Source organism: Suncus etruscus, chromosome 4 (assembly GCF_024139225.1).
Source record: "Suncus etruscus isolate mSunEtr1 chromosome 4, mSunEtr1.pri.cur, whole genome shotgun sequence".
NCBI classification, from domain to species: domain Eukaryota; kingdom Metazoa; phylum Chordata; class Mammalia; order Eulipotyphla; family Soricidae; genus Suncus; species Suncus etruscus.
Window position 1 is genome coordinate 30201392 of NC_064851.1, and position 12703 is coordinate 30214094.

General features: G+C 35.0%; 1 protein-coding gene across 1 annotated transcript in view; it reads right to left on the reverse strand.

Moving 5' to 3' along the window:
• The window catches only part of PIGK (phosphatidylinositol glycan anchor biosynthesis class K), a 101178-nt gene that overhangs the window by 78169 nt on the left and 10306 nt on the right, over nt 1-12703 (reverse strand).

Genomic DNA, 12703 nt, shown 5'->3' on the forward strand with positions numbered 1-12703 from the left:
TCAGAATATGGAGATGTGCTCTATTTCACCTAGGTATGTTGGCTCAGCAGGGGAATGTCCTGAAAAGATTTTTTTGTTGAGAGAAGAAGTGAAAGCCTTCATGGAGAAGGATGGGAATGCTGTTTCTGAGTTGAGTGATCACAAATGGCTCATGGACTTAGCTTTTCTTGTTGACATCACACATAAGCTGAATGTACTAAACAAAATGTTACAAGGCCTGGGGCAGCTTATCAGTGCTGCCTATGACAACATGAGAGCATTCTCCACAAACTTATGCTCTGGAAATCCCAGCTCTCTCAGACAAACCTTTGCCATTTCCCAGCATGCAAGGAACTTGTGGATGCAGGCATACCATTCAGTGGTGAGAAATATGTTGATGCTATTTTTAAGCTAAAGAAGAAATTGGATCACAGATTTGCAGACTTCAAAAAACACAGAACCACTTTCCAAATTTTTGTGGACCCCTTTTCCTTTGATGTGCAAGATGCCCCTCCTGTGCTTCAAATGGAGCTCATTGACCTGCAATGCAACTCTGATCTCAAAGCCAAGTTCAGGGAGATTAGTGGCAAAGCAGACATGCATGGGCAATTTTTGAGAGAATTGCCCCCCAGCTTCCCTGAGCTTTCCCGAATGTTCAAGCACACTATGTGCCTTTTTGGGAGCACATATTTGTGTGAAAAGTTATTCTCCACATTGAACTTCAATAAGTCAAAGTACAGGTCTAGATTTAATGATGATCATCGTCAAGCCATATTGAGGGTCTCAACTGCTTCCTCTCTAAAGCCAAATGTGGTTCAGATTTGTGAGAAGAAGCACTGTCAAGTCTCTGGAAGCAAGGAATAGGCAAAAAATGCCATGTTCAGAAGAACTGTTCATGATCTTCACTCAATGTTCTATTCATGTTCAGAAGAAATAATTAAAACTGTTAATAATGACGTTTGAGGACTTTTTTTTTTGTGAATCCCTTATGCGGCCCTGCCTCACCCAACTATGCCTCCTGCGGCCCCCAGGTAAATTGAGTTTGAGACCCCTGTTATAAAATTATAAAAAAAGACATCATGGACTAATAAAACTATTAGAATAATTCCATTTGAGAGATTTTGTTATTTTTTTGTTTTGTTTTAAGGTCATACCCAGTAATGCTCAAGAAGTTACTCCTGGCTTGACACACAGGAATGACTCCTGGCAGTGCTCAGGGGACCATATGGAATGCTGGAGATAGATTTTGAGTCAGTCATATGCAAGGCTGTTTATACACTCAACCTGCTCCAGCCCTGGATGTTGTCATTTTGATGTGACTTCTGTTATATTCATTAATGAAAAAAACAACATCAGGCCTATATTTTCTATTTATTTTCCTATATTTTTTCTATATTTTGATGCCCACACTATAATATACTTTAATAATCTAGAAATACATGTTCATAAAACTATATTGTACAAAATGCAATTCATAAGTTCCCAATTCTGTTGGCTATTCAGCATAATCAGCCTTTATAGTTAATGCCTTTGCCAGTAAACAATCTTGGATCACCAATTAACATGAAGTCTAATTTGTTGCCGTCTTTTTGAGCGGATCATCAGATTATCATTTTTACTATCTTTTTCACTTCAACATCAGATTTGTATGATCACAACAGTCATATAAATCCAATAAGTTGGTATCAATTAATCACTACTAAAGCCACGACTAAAAAAATTCTACACGGAAGACATTATATGTTCCTATGTAAGTTGCTCTAAGATTTAATTAAAGATGAAACTTTAAATCACTATAAATATATGATATTATAGCAGCAATTTGGTGACCCTAGGGTAGAGTGTTATGAGTCAACTATCATTCAACTCATTCAAGCATCTGCACCACAGTCATTAGTACAGTGAAATATTAAAAAAAAATAAAGTAAAAACAATTATGTATTAAATATGAATATTGATATGCCTTATGAAGTTGGTGATATGCCTTATGAAGTTGGTGTTTTGATAGCTTAATAGACTTGATTTACTATTATTAACAGTAATCTAATAATCTTACAAAAAAATTACCAATCTTTAGAGCATGCTCCTGCAATAAGCTCTTGCTAATGCTGCCCATCTATTTCAATTTTAAGATAACTAAAATTTATTTTTATTTCCACATTGGCACCTTTAACAAAGTAAACCCATTGGCATCATATATCTAGTAGTTTTGTTCAAATGTACAAGAACATGGTTTTTGCGATAGTATGTGCGATAGCCTTGTTACATTTTTTTGGAAAGAGGGTTTTTGGCAGGGAATTGAGGGGTTTTTAAGACAAACTCAACTGTGTTGAGGGCTAACTCTTATCTCTATGCTCAGGGATATAAGTGTTGATATATGTTAGGCAAGTGCCCTCCTCATTGCATCATATTTCTAGCCCTTATTGAACGACCATTTTTCAAACAATGATAAGCCAATTTAAAATTGAGTTTTTTCCAAGGATTGTGTAATGTAAATGTAAAAGTCATATATCACTTAGATGGAAAATAATAGGCATAGTATTTTAGAATATAAAGTCATAATAAACTTGTCATTATTTACAGAGTAGATAACATTACTTGCAAAATATCCGCCACCAAAAACCCTATGTATGAATGTAAAAGTTCAATTAAACTGCAGTAAACAAAATTACTATGTAAAAATCAGTTATTATACAGTATTAAAAATTATTAGAGAAAGGGGCCAGTAAGATAGCGTGGAGGTAGGGCATTTGCCTTGCATGCAGAAGGACAGTGGTTCAAATCCTGTCATTCCATATGGTCCCCCGAACCTGCCAGGAGCAATTTCTGAGCGTAGTGCCAGGAATAACCCCTGAGCACTGCTGGGTGATACCCAAAAACAAAAAAAAAAAAAAAAAAAAAAAAAACAAGAAAAAAATTATCAAAGGAAGAAGTTTAGAAAAATCCTATTTATGAGCACATCAAAATAATAAAATATATAGGAATAAGAGACCTGTAAAAAATTACTGAAGAAAGAAAGACTTAATAGCATAATACCATTCTATGTGAGTCTAAAACTCAAATGGAATGCAAATGAAAATTCCAACAAGATTTTAAGAACTTACGAAGCTTCTTCTAAAATTAACATGAAGACACTGTGATATAGATGGAGGAATAAACATTTCTAAATTCTTCAATGTCACCCAAATCTTTCTATTTACTTATAAAGCAGTTTCCTCTCTGCTCTATAATACCCTTCAAGTCTTCTTAGTCCTGCAAGTCACACCTAATTATGTAAACATAGCATAACATGACAGAAATAGTCAAATGGTCCTTTTATATTTGTCTCTATTCTCTTCCCTACAGTACAATTTAGCTGCTTCTGGGGATTGAGAAATCATCTCTTACAGTTCCAGGGGAACCTTATGAGCTGGGGGATCAAAAAGGGTATAGAAACTTGCAAGGCAAGAACCTTAATCCCTGTACTATCTCTCTAGCCCTACACCTTAGGTTCTTAATTACTCCAAATTCCCTATTCAAGATTGTCTAAGCACCTCTCCAGAACAGCAATCAGCTGGGGGTGGCAGACACATCAGCTGCCAATGTGAAAATAAAATGGCAGACTGTTCATAATGTTAAAGTACCCTGCTTCAAACATTTATTTTTATACCTTTCCTAAAATATGAGTAAAAAGTATTTTGCAGTGACAGGAGATAAGAACAAAGGTTATTTTTAAAGATGAGAACAAAGTTATTTTACCACACTATAATACTATATTGCAAATTACAAAGCACATTCACTACAGTTTTCAATGTTTTTACCAAAAAATGAAACAACATAAAATTAATAACAAAATAAAATATTACATATATTTAAACATTTAGAATTGCTTATACATTCAAGAAAGTGGTTAAAAAGAAATTACTTAATGACCTCCCTATCTACTCCACAGAGCTCTCATGATGAAAGAAAGATCTATGGATAAGAATAGAGAGCAAAGACAAAAGTACAAATGACTAAATATTATGTAGTAAATGTCATAATAAATCAAGAACTGAAAATGGTAAAGTCTGAAGTCTAGTCGAAATTTTTTTTGTTTTCGGAGAAGCAACAGAATTACTAAAGGTCCTTGATCGTAGGAGTAAAAGAAAGCAGTGTTTGAGAAGGGGAGTTCTAACAGCTGTGTGTAGGATGAGCTTGGAAGGGATAAAAATATTAAAGAAAGCAATAAACAATTACAGTACAAAAGTACAGATCATGGCAAAAAACATAATAAAGTGTGAGGTTCCTAAAACAAGATAAAAGAAAAACCAGACAGTTTTTAAAATGGAAATTTTTAAAAAGTGAAAAATTAAGAAAATTTAAAAATAAATTTGGCTTTTCTTATATTGGCCTATCCAATTACTTTCATAAAACCCAGTATTACACTCAACACATAATTATAGAATTTAGGACTAAATAAGGTTATTATACAATCAGTGTGCAAAATCATTTCAATCTTTCTAAGAGCTGTCATAAGAATAAAATGAAATAATATATATTAAAATAATTCTAATTATAGATGTTTAAGAGTTAAATAAATACTAATCACTGCAATTTCTCAGGAATGAGAGTTGTGATATAATAAAAGTGATTTTTTGGCCATAAAGTCAGAGAACCTGAATTCAAATTCCGGTTATATTATTTAAGCAAGTCATTTAACCATTGTAAGCAACATTTTTCAGGGAGTGATAGCAGAGATACCAGGGTTTACGCCCGGTTCTATATTCAGAGATCATTCCTCGTGAGGTTCAGGTTCTTCCTTAAGCGGTTACCGAGATGAAACCTGGGTCACATGTAAGCATGGCAAATGCCCCACCTAATACATTACTCTGTGGCCCCTGCGCAGATATTTTTTTAATATATAAAATGAGAAAAAGATCACACATAAAGGCACCAGGAAATAACATTATTAAATCCTCAAGACAATATTTAAATTCAATGAAAGGTCAGTATAAATTGCAGGACAAAGTAGGGGGGATCAGAAATAGGAACCCATTTTGGTACCCTTACAAAAGAAATAGCTACAAACATTTTTTTGTTTGTTTATTCTGTTTTGTTTGGGGGCCACACCCAGTGACGCTCAGGGGTAGTTACTCCTGGTTATGCTCTCAGAAATTGCTCCTGTCTTGGGAGACCATATGGGACACCAGGAGTCCTAGGTCAACCCTAGGTCAGCCGCGTGCAAGGCAAATGCCCTATCACAGCACCACCAATCCAGCCCCAGCTACAAACATTTTTAAAGAGTCCTAACAGGTATACCTTTCTCCACGTTATAAAAAAATTATAACAAAAATTATTATCAAGAAAATTCTAAATGCATTTATTCCCCACATTAAAGATAAAATGGTAACCATAATTCTACATTCCTTTAGTTAAAAGTCAATCCCAACCTGCCCTATATAATATGAACATTAAAGTTCTAGTGTTAACAATAAACATTTTCAGCTCTTAGAAAAAACAAAAATCAATGCAAGGATAATCTCTCTTGTATGAGGAACTTAAAGATGCACATCAAAGTAGCAACAAATGTTCAAAAGCAACATAATGAGGAAAATGATTCACAAAATTGAGTTGGTAAGGGGGACTGAGAAGGACGGGTTTTGGAGCCCTTGGGGAAGGGTATGGGTATAATGGTGATGGATGTGGTTTCGAATTATGTACATGAGAAACCATTATTAACAGTATTGCAAATCACAAGATCATAACTAAAAAATTAAGATAAACATGTTTTAATATAGCCTGTAACTGATCCTAAGTAAATCACTTTACTAAGTGCTCAACAGAAAAGAGCAACTGTACCAACTATAGAGAAAAAAGAGCCAATTTTCTTGAACACTGCTTAATGCCTTTTCTCTTTCTTGCCTTAATCGTTTATGCCTACTCGAGATAGTTGTACAGAAATTTCACCCCAAACACTTATTTGAAGGCAGAAAATGTTCTTATAAGAATGAAATGTTTCATGAAGCTTTAACCAAGAACATGACACCAAAGCCTTTGGGGGCTTGCTAAGGGTACAGAATGTATGGGCACAAAGTACAAGACACCTGTCCTCCATGGAATTTGGGACTGAAAAAAATAGGCTGGAAAATGATCCTGAGGGTTATCTGAACATGTCTAAATTTTTACCCATAATCACTAAAATCTGAGAATTCTATATTGGCAACCCTTTTCTTAGCAATGGGTCGTTTCCTGCCCTTTCCTCCTTCATTCTGTTCTCTAAATAAAATTGCTTCCTGAAGTTAAAAAAATAATTCTTTTTCCATAACTCAATATTTAGAAATAGTATTAGAAAACTCTGCCATGTTGTTCCTTGTTTGCATAGGCACATTAAAATGAGAAAATACTATACATACAAATAATCGGAATAAATTATCAGAACACACAAATCTTGTAGTGCAATGGGACCTTACACCCTGAACAATGACATAATGACCTGGCATAGGCCTCAGAAGAATGGGCATTCTCCATTCACCCCTGAAGCTATCTACAAAACATCCAAGGTTTTATATAACAACACCTGGAAGCAATTCTCTACCAGGGAAGACCCTACCGCTGCTCTGACGTTGACCTGCTCAAAAGAGACTTCCCTTAACACTAAGAAGACTTGACAACAACAACGACCTGCTTACAGGACAGGGCTCTCTGCATTGTCCATCAGTTGTGAGGTGAAACTAGAGGACGCTCCACATCCTGACTTCAGATTCCAGGATCTTTAATACAGAAACATTATACCAACAACAGAGACTGTGTGAAAAATAAAAGTGTATTGATACTACAGACAATGACTTGGATTGGACAAACTAGTTTGCCTGGAGCCTAGAGTTGGTCTTATGCCAGGAAACTTCAGGGGTAGGGTCTCCTTGCATTTAGACCAAGGCTTTTCCTTTCCATGTCCCTCATATTTTGGTGGGCCTATGCAAACAATAATTGCCACTCTAACACTGTTTTTACTGTGTTCCTTTGACTATAATCCTTAAGAAAAACAACCCACTTAAACTTTTGAGGTTAACTTAAACCAATATGCATGTGCATGGAAATGTAAAAATGTACTATGCCTTCAATGTTTAAGGAGTTATATAAGTTTTATGGCTTTAGATTGCTTTGTGTGCTGCTAAGAAATATTATGTATTACAATCTGGGGACTTGTGGGACAAAGTAATTGTACATGGGTTCTGTTTTATTTTTCTTAATGTTCTTTCGCTGAAAATTCAAAGTTAAGATATCAGCAAGGGGACTTATGTGAATTCTGTTTATGGGTGATTATCCTTCCACTATAACTTTACCTTGTCCTCTTTCTTTGCATCTTTGTTCTCATAATTAAAAATTATAAAAAGAAAGAAAGAAAGAAAGAAAGAAAGAAAGAAAGAAAGAAAGAAAGAAAGAAAGAAAGAAAGAAAGAAAGAAAGAAAGAAAGAAAGAAAGAAAGAAAGAAAGAAAGAAAGAAAGAAAGAAAGAAAGAAAGAAAGAAAGAAAGAAAGAAAGAAAGAAAACTCTGCCATGAGTGATTCCTGAGTGCAGAGCCAGGAAAGAAAGAAAGAAAGAAGAAAGAAAGAAAGAAAGAAAGAAAGAAAGAAAGAAAGAAAGAAAGAAAGAAGAAAGAAAGAAAGAAAAAGAAAGAGAAAGAAAGAAAGAGAGAGAGAGAGAGAGAGAGAGAGAGAGAGAAAGAAAGAAAGAAAGAAGAAAAGAAAGAAAGAAAGAAAGAAAGAAAGAAAGAAAGAAAGAAGAAAGAAAGAAAAGAAAGAAAAGAAAGAAAGAAAGAAAGAAAGAAAAAAAGAAAGAAAGAAAGAAAGAAAGAAAGAAAGAAAGAAAGAAAGAAAGAAAGAAAGAAAGTAAGAAACTCTGCCATGAGTGATTCCTGAGTGCAGAGCCAGGACATATAACTGATCACTGCTGGGTGTGACCTGAAAAAAGGCAAAAAATATGATAGTCTTCAAGGGTCTTGAGCACCTTGATAGGAGTTGCTATAATTTTGTATGTCAATACCATAAACATTAACATGTTGCTGTTGCATGTTACTCAAACTATAGTAACAAAAAAAATCAAAATTTTTCATACATTTATAAAAATAGCAATCATTTTCAGAATTCATTTTTAGAATGAGAAACCTTTTAACTTGAAAATTTTTTTATAATGTATAAAATAAAATTTATATTTTGTTTATTTGTTTGCTATTCAGGCCACACCAGTGGTGCTAGAGGCTTAAGCCTGGATTTGTACTAAAAAATCACTCCTAGTGAGACTTGGAGTACCATTGGAGTGCTGGAGATTGAACTTAGGTTGGCCCTATGCAAGTCAAGGGCCCTACCTGCTATACTATCTCTCCAGCCCCTCAAACTGTATTCTGAAATTCAAACTCTAAAACTTAAAATTGTTCTTACTGCTTCCAAGTTTCCAAAACTGTCATTTCATAGTAACTTGTTACTTTCTAAATAAAAGGTATTGCTCATTATAATTCCAGGTAAGATTAAAGAGCTATAAGACCCTATTAAAAGGAATATTCACCATAACGCATTAAAAGCCAAACAGAATCTTTTCTATTGATTTTTATTATTAAGTAACAAGTGGTTTAAATTTACTGTTTCAACCTCCAATTCTCTTTCCAACAAAGACTTGATAAAATGACGTAGAAAGGCAATTATCTGAAACAGAAATAAGCTTTGAATAGCAATTTTCTGAGAGCAAGGGACAAGCCTACTAATTAAAACCTACAGGACATATCCTATTGCATGTTCTGTTTCTAAAAGGACTCTATATCTTATTTACACCATTTAAACATATGACTCATATACCAGACAAAGATTTATTTATTAAAGTGAAAACTTCTGCCAAGCCATGCATAGTAATTTCCTGAGGAAGCCATCAGGTATAGAAGCAATAGTAGTTAAAAGCAAAGGGATAAATCACATACAATGATCTGAGGAAAATAATCAATAATTATAACAATTAGCTAATTAGAATAATAACTATATGTCTGATGTAACAAATTATTCATTCTCAACCTCAATTAAATGTGCTTTTTAAATTTAGTATTATTGAACTGTCTTAATTTACAGTAAACATAGGAATTAGATTATAGTTTGCCAGCTTCTTAGTACAAAATGATCTATTTACATAAAATATAACATTATTTACAGTCATTCATTGTTTCCTTTTTGTCACTGCAGCTCATTATATACATACCTGCTTCTAGTTCAAATATACAAATCCTGCCCAAAGACTATTAAATGAGAAATGAGACTAGTAGATGAGAAACAGCCATAGTAAGGCAAAGTGATTTGGCCGATGCACCAATAAACTCATATTTCAAACACAGACCAATCACATTAAAGCTTTCCAGGTAGTCTTCTAGATAAGGAAGCACAGAGTGAAAAAAAAAATCAAACCTAGTAACTGAATTGACTGCCATTTCCTGTCATAACTTACGCTTTGATAGTAGTAAAAGCAAACAATGACATTCAACAAAAAATATCGAACAAACTAAACAGAGAGGTAAATATCTGGATGTAAAGAAGTAGGGTTTTTAGCACTAGAGCCCGCCTTTTTATCATTTACAAAACAGCCTACCTTATATGTAATCATCTAAAGATAAGTCCCTCTCCTATGAAGAAGCCAACAATGCCTTGCAGGTATGCTTCTTGTCACCCCTATAGCACAAAGACAAAGAATCTAGGTTCCTTTTTTGTCAAAGTGCCTGTTCATTTCTTCTCCCCATTTTTTGATGAGGTTAGATGGTTTTTCTTGTAAAGTTCCTGTCAGTGCCTTGTATATTTTGGGTATTAACCCCTTATCTGATGGGTATTGGATGAAAAGTTTCTCCTACTCAGTGGATGACTCGTATTCTGGGCACTATTTCCTTTGAGGTGCAGAAGCTTCTCAGCTTAATATAGTCCCATTTATTTATTTCTGCTTTCACTTGTTTGGAGAGTATGGTTACCTCTTTAAAGATATCTTTAGTCTCAATGTCATGGAGTGTTTGACCTACATGTTGTTCTATATACATTATGGTTTCAGGTCTGATGTCTAGGTCTTTAATCCTATTTGGATTTTACCTTTGTACATGATGTTAACTGGAGGTCTAATTTGCTTTTTACAAGTGGCTAGCCAGTTGTGCCAACACCACTCTATTGTAGAGGCTTTCCTTGTTCCATTTAGGATTTCTTGCACCTTTATCAAAAATTAGGTGATGGGTATATCTGGGGAACCATTCTCTGAGTACTCAAGCCTGTTCCACTGATCTGAGGGTCTGTCTTTATTCCAATACCATGCTGTTTTAATAACTATTGCTTTGTAATTACAGTTTAAATTTAGGGTAAGTAATACCTCATATTCCTTTTCCCAAGTATTGGCTTTAGCTATTTGTGGTTTGTTTATTGTTCCAAATGAATTTCAGAAGTCTTTGATCCACTTCTTTGAAAATGTCATGAGTATCTTTAGAGGGATCATATTAAATCTGTACAAAGCTTTTGGGGAGTATAGTCATTTTAAATGATATTAATCCTGCCAATCCAAGAGCAGGGTATGGGTTTCTATTTCTGTGTATCTTCTCTTATTTCTTGTAGCAGGGTTTTATAGTTTTCTTTGTATAGGTCCCTCGCATCCTTAGTCAAGTAGACTCCAAGGTATTTGAGTTTATGTGAGACTAATGTGAATGGGGTTGTTTTCTTAATATCCATTTCTTTCCTATCATTATTTGGGTATAAAAAGGCCATTGATTTCTGATGTTAATTTAATAGCCTGCTACGTTGCTAAATGCATCTATTGTTTCTAAAAGTTTTTTGACAGAATATTTAGGGTTTTCTAAGTATAGTATCATGTCATCTGCAAACAGTGAGAGCTTGACTTCTTCCTTTCCTACCTGGATTTCCTTGATATCTTTTTCTTGCCTAATTGCTATAGCAAGTACTTCCAGTACTATGTTAAATAGGAGTAGTGAGAGGGGGCAACCTTGTCCTGTACCGGAGTTTAGAGGGAAGGCTTTCAGTTTCTCTCCATTGAGAATAATATTTGCCATTGGTTTGTGATAAATGGCCTTGATTAGATTGAGAAAGGTTCCTTTCATTCCCATCCTGCTGAGAGTTTTTTTTTATCAAGAATGGGTGTTGAACCTTATTGAATGCAAATGGCTAAAAGGCACATGAAAAAATGCTCCACATCACTAATCAGGGAGATGCAAATCAAAACAACTATGAGGTACCATCTCACACCACAGAGATTGGCACATATCAGAAAGAATGAGAACAAGCAGTGCTGGCGGGGTTGTGGAGAGAAATGAACTCTTATTCACTGCTGGTGGGAATGCCGTCTGGTCCAAACTTTTGTGGAAAGCGATATGAAGATTTTTCAAAAAGCTGGAAGCTGAGCTCCCATACAATCCAGCTATACCACTCCTAGGGATATATACTAGGAACACAAAAATACAATACAAATATACCTTTCTCACACCTATATTCATAGCAGCATTATTTACAATAGCCAGACTCTGGAAACAGCCTAGATGCCCCTCAATAGATGAATGGTTAAAGAAACTATGGTACATATACACAATGGAATATTATGCAGCCATCAGAAGAGATGAAGTCATAAAATTTTCCTATACATGGATGTACATGGAATCTATTATGCTGAGTGAAATAAGTCAGAGGGAGAGAGATAGATGCAGAATAGTAATCTCACTCATCTATGGGTTTTGAGAAAAATGAAAAATATTTGTGTAATGATTTTCAGAGACAAAATAGAGGAGGACTGGAGGGTCCAGCTCCTGACATGAAGCTCACCACAGGGATCATTTAGTGCAGTCACAGAAATAATTATACTGGGGCCAGCGAGGTGGCGCTAGAGGTAAGGTGTTTGCCTTGCAAGCGCTAGCCAAGGAAAGATTGCAACAGCGGTTCAATCCCCCAGAGTTCCATATGGTCCCCCCCAAGCCAAGGGCAATTTCTGAGCGTTTAGGCAGGAATAACCCCTGAGCATCAAATGGGTGTGGCCCGAAAAACCAAAAAAAAAAAAAAAAAAAAGAAAGAAAGAAAGAATTACACTGAGAACTATCATAACAAAATGTGACTGAATGAGGGAAGTAGGAAGCCTGTCTAGAGTACAGGCCGGTATGGGGTAGGGAGGAAGGACATTTGGGATATTGGTCATAGAAATACTACACTGGTGAAGGATTTTTTATATATATAAATGTATATATATTTTAATTTTTTAAGGAAATAAAAAAGAATCTAGGCTACCCCATTGACATTCTGAGGCCAGGGAGACAGTACAGCTGAGAAGGTGCTTGTTTTGCATGCAGCAGATACAAATGCATTCTCCTGCACCACATGAGGTCCCCAAACACCTCCAGGAGTGATCCAAGTACAGAGCCAGGAATTAGTCACCAAAACAAAAACAAAAACTAAAAGCAATAAAAGCAATAACTAATAACTAAAAGCAATAAAATTTTCTCATCAAGGACTCTCAAGAGCAAAAGAATATGAGAAAACTCGATTAGCAAAGGTAAATTTGGGCTGTGGACATCAGTAATAATTATTTCCAACAAACCAGTAGCTGCCAAGCATTGCCTAAATCTAGCCATCAGTAACTTGAGGCTGCATTATTGTCAATGAAATGATTTATGCCAGATTTTCAGATAAATCTTTTCTGCTAGTAGCCATCATAGTTCCTGACTATTTAAGGCTACAACTTTTCAACAACTTAATGAATT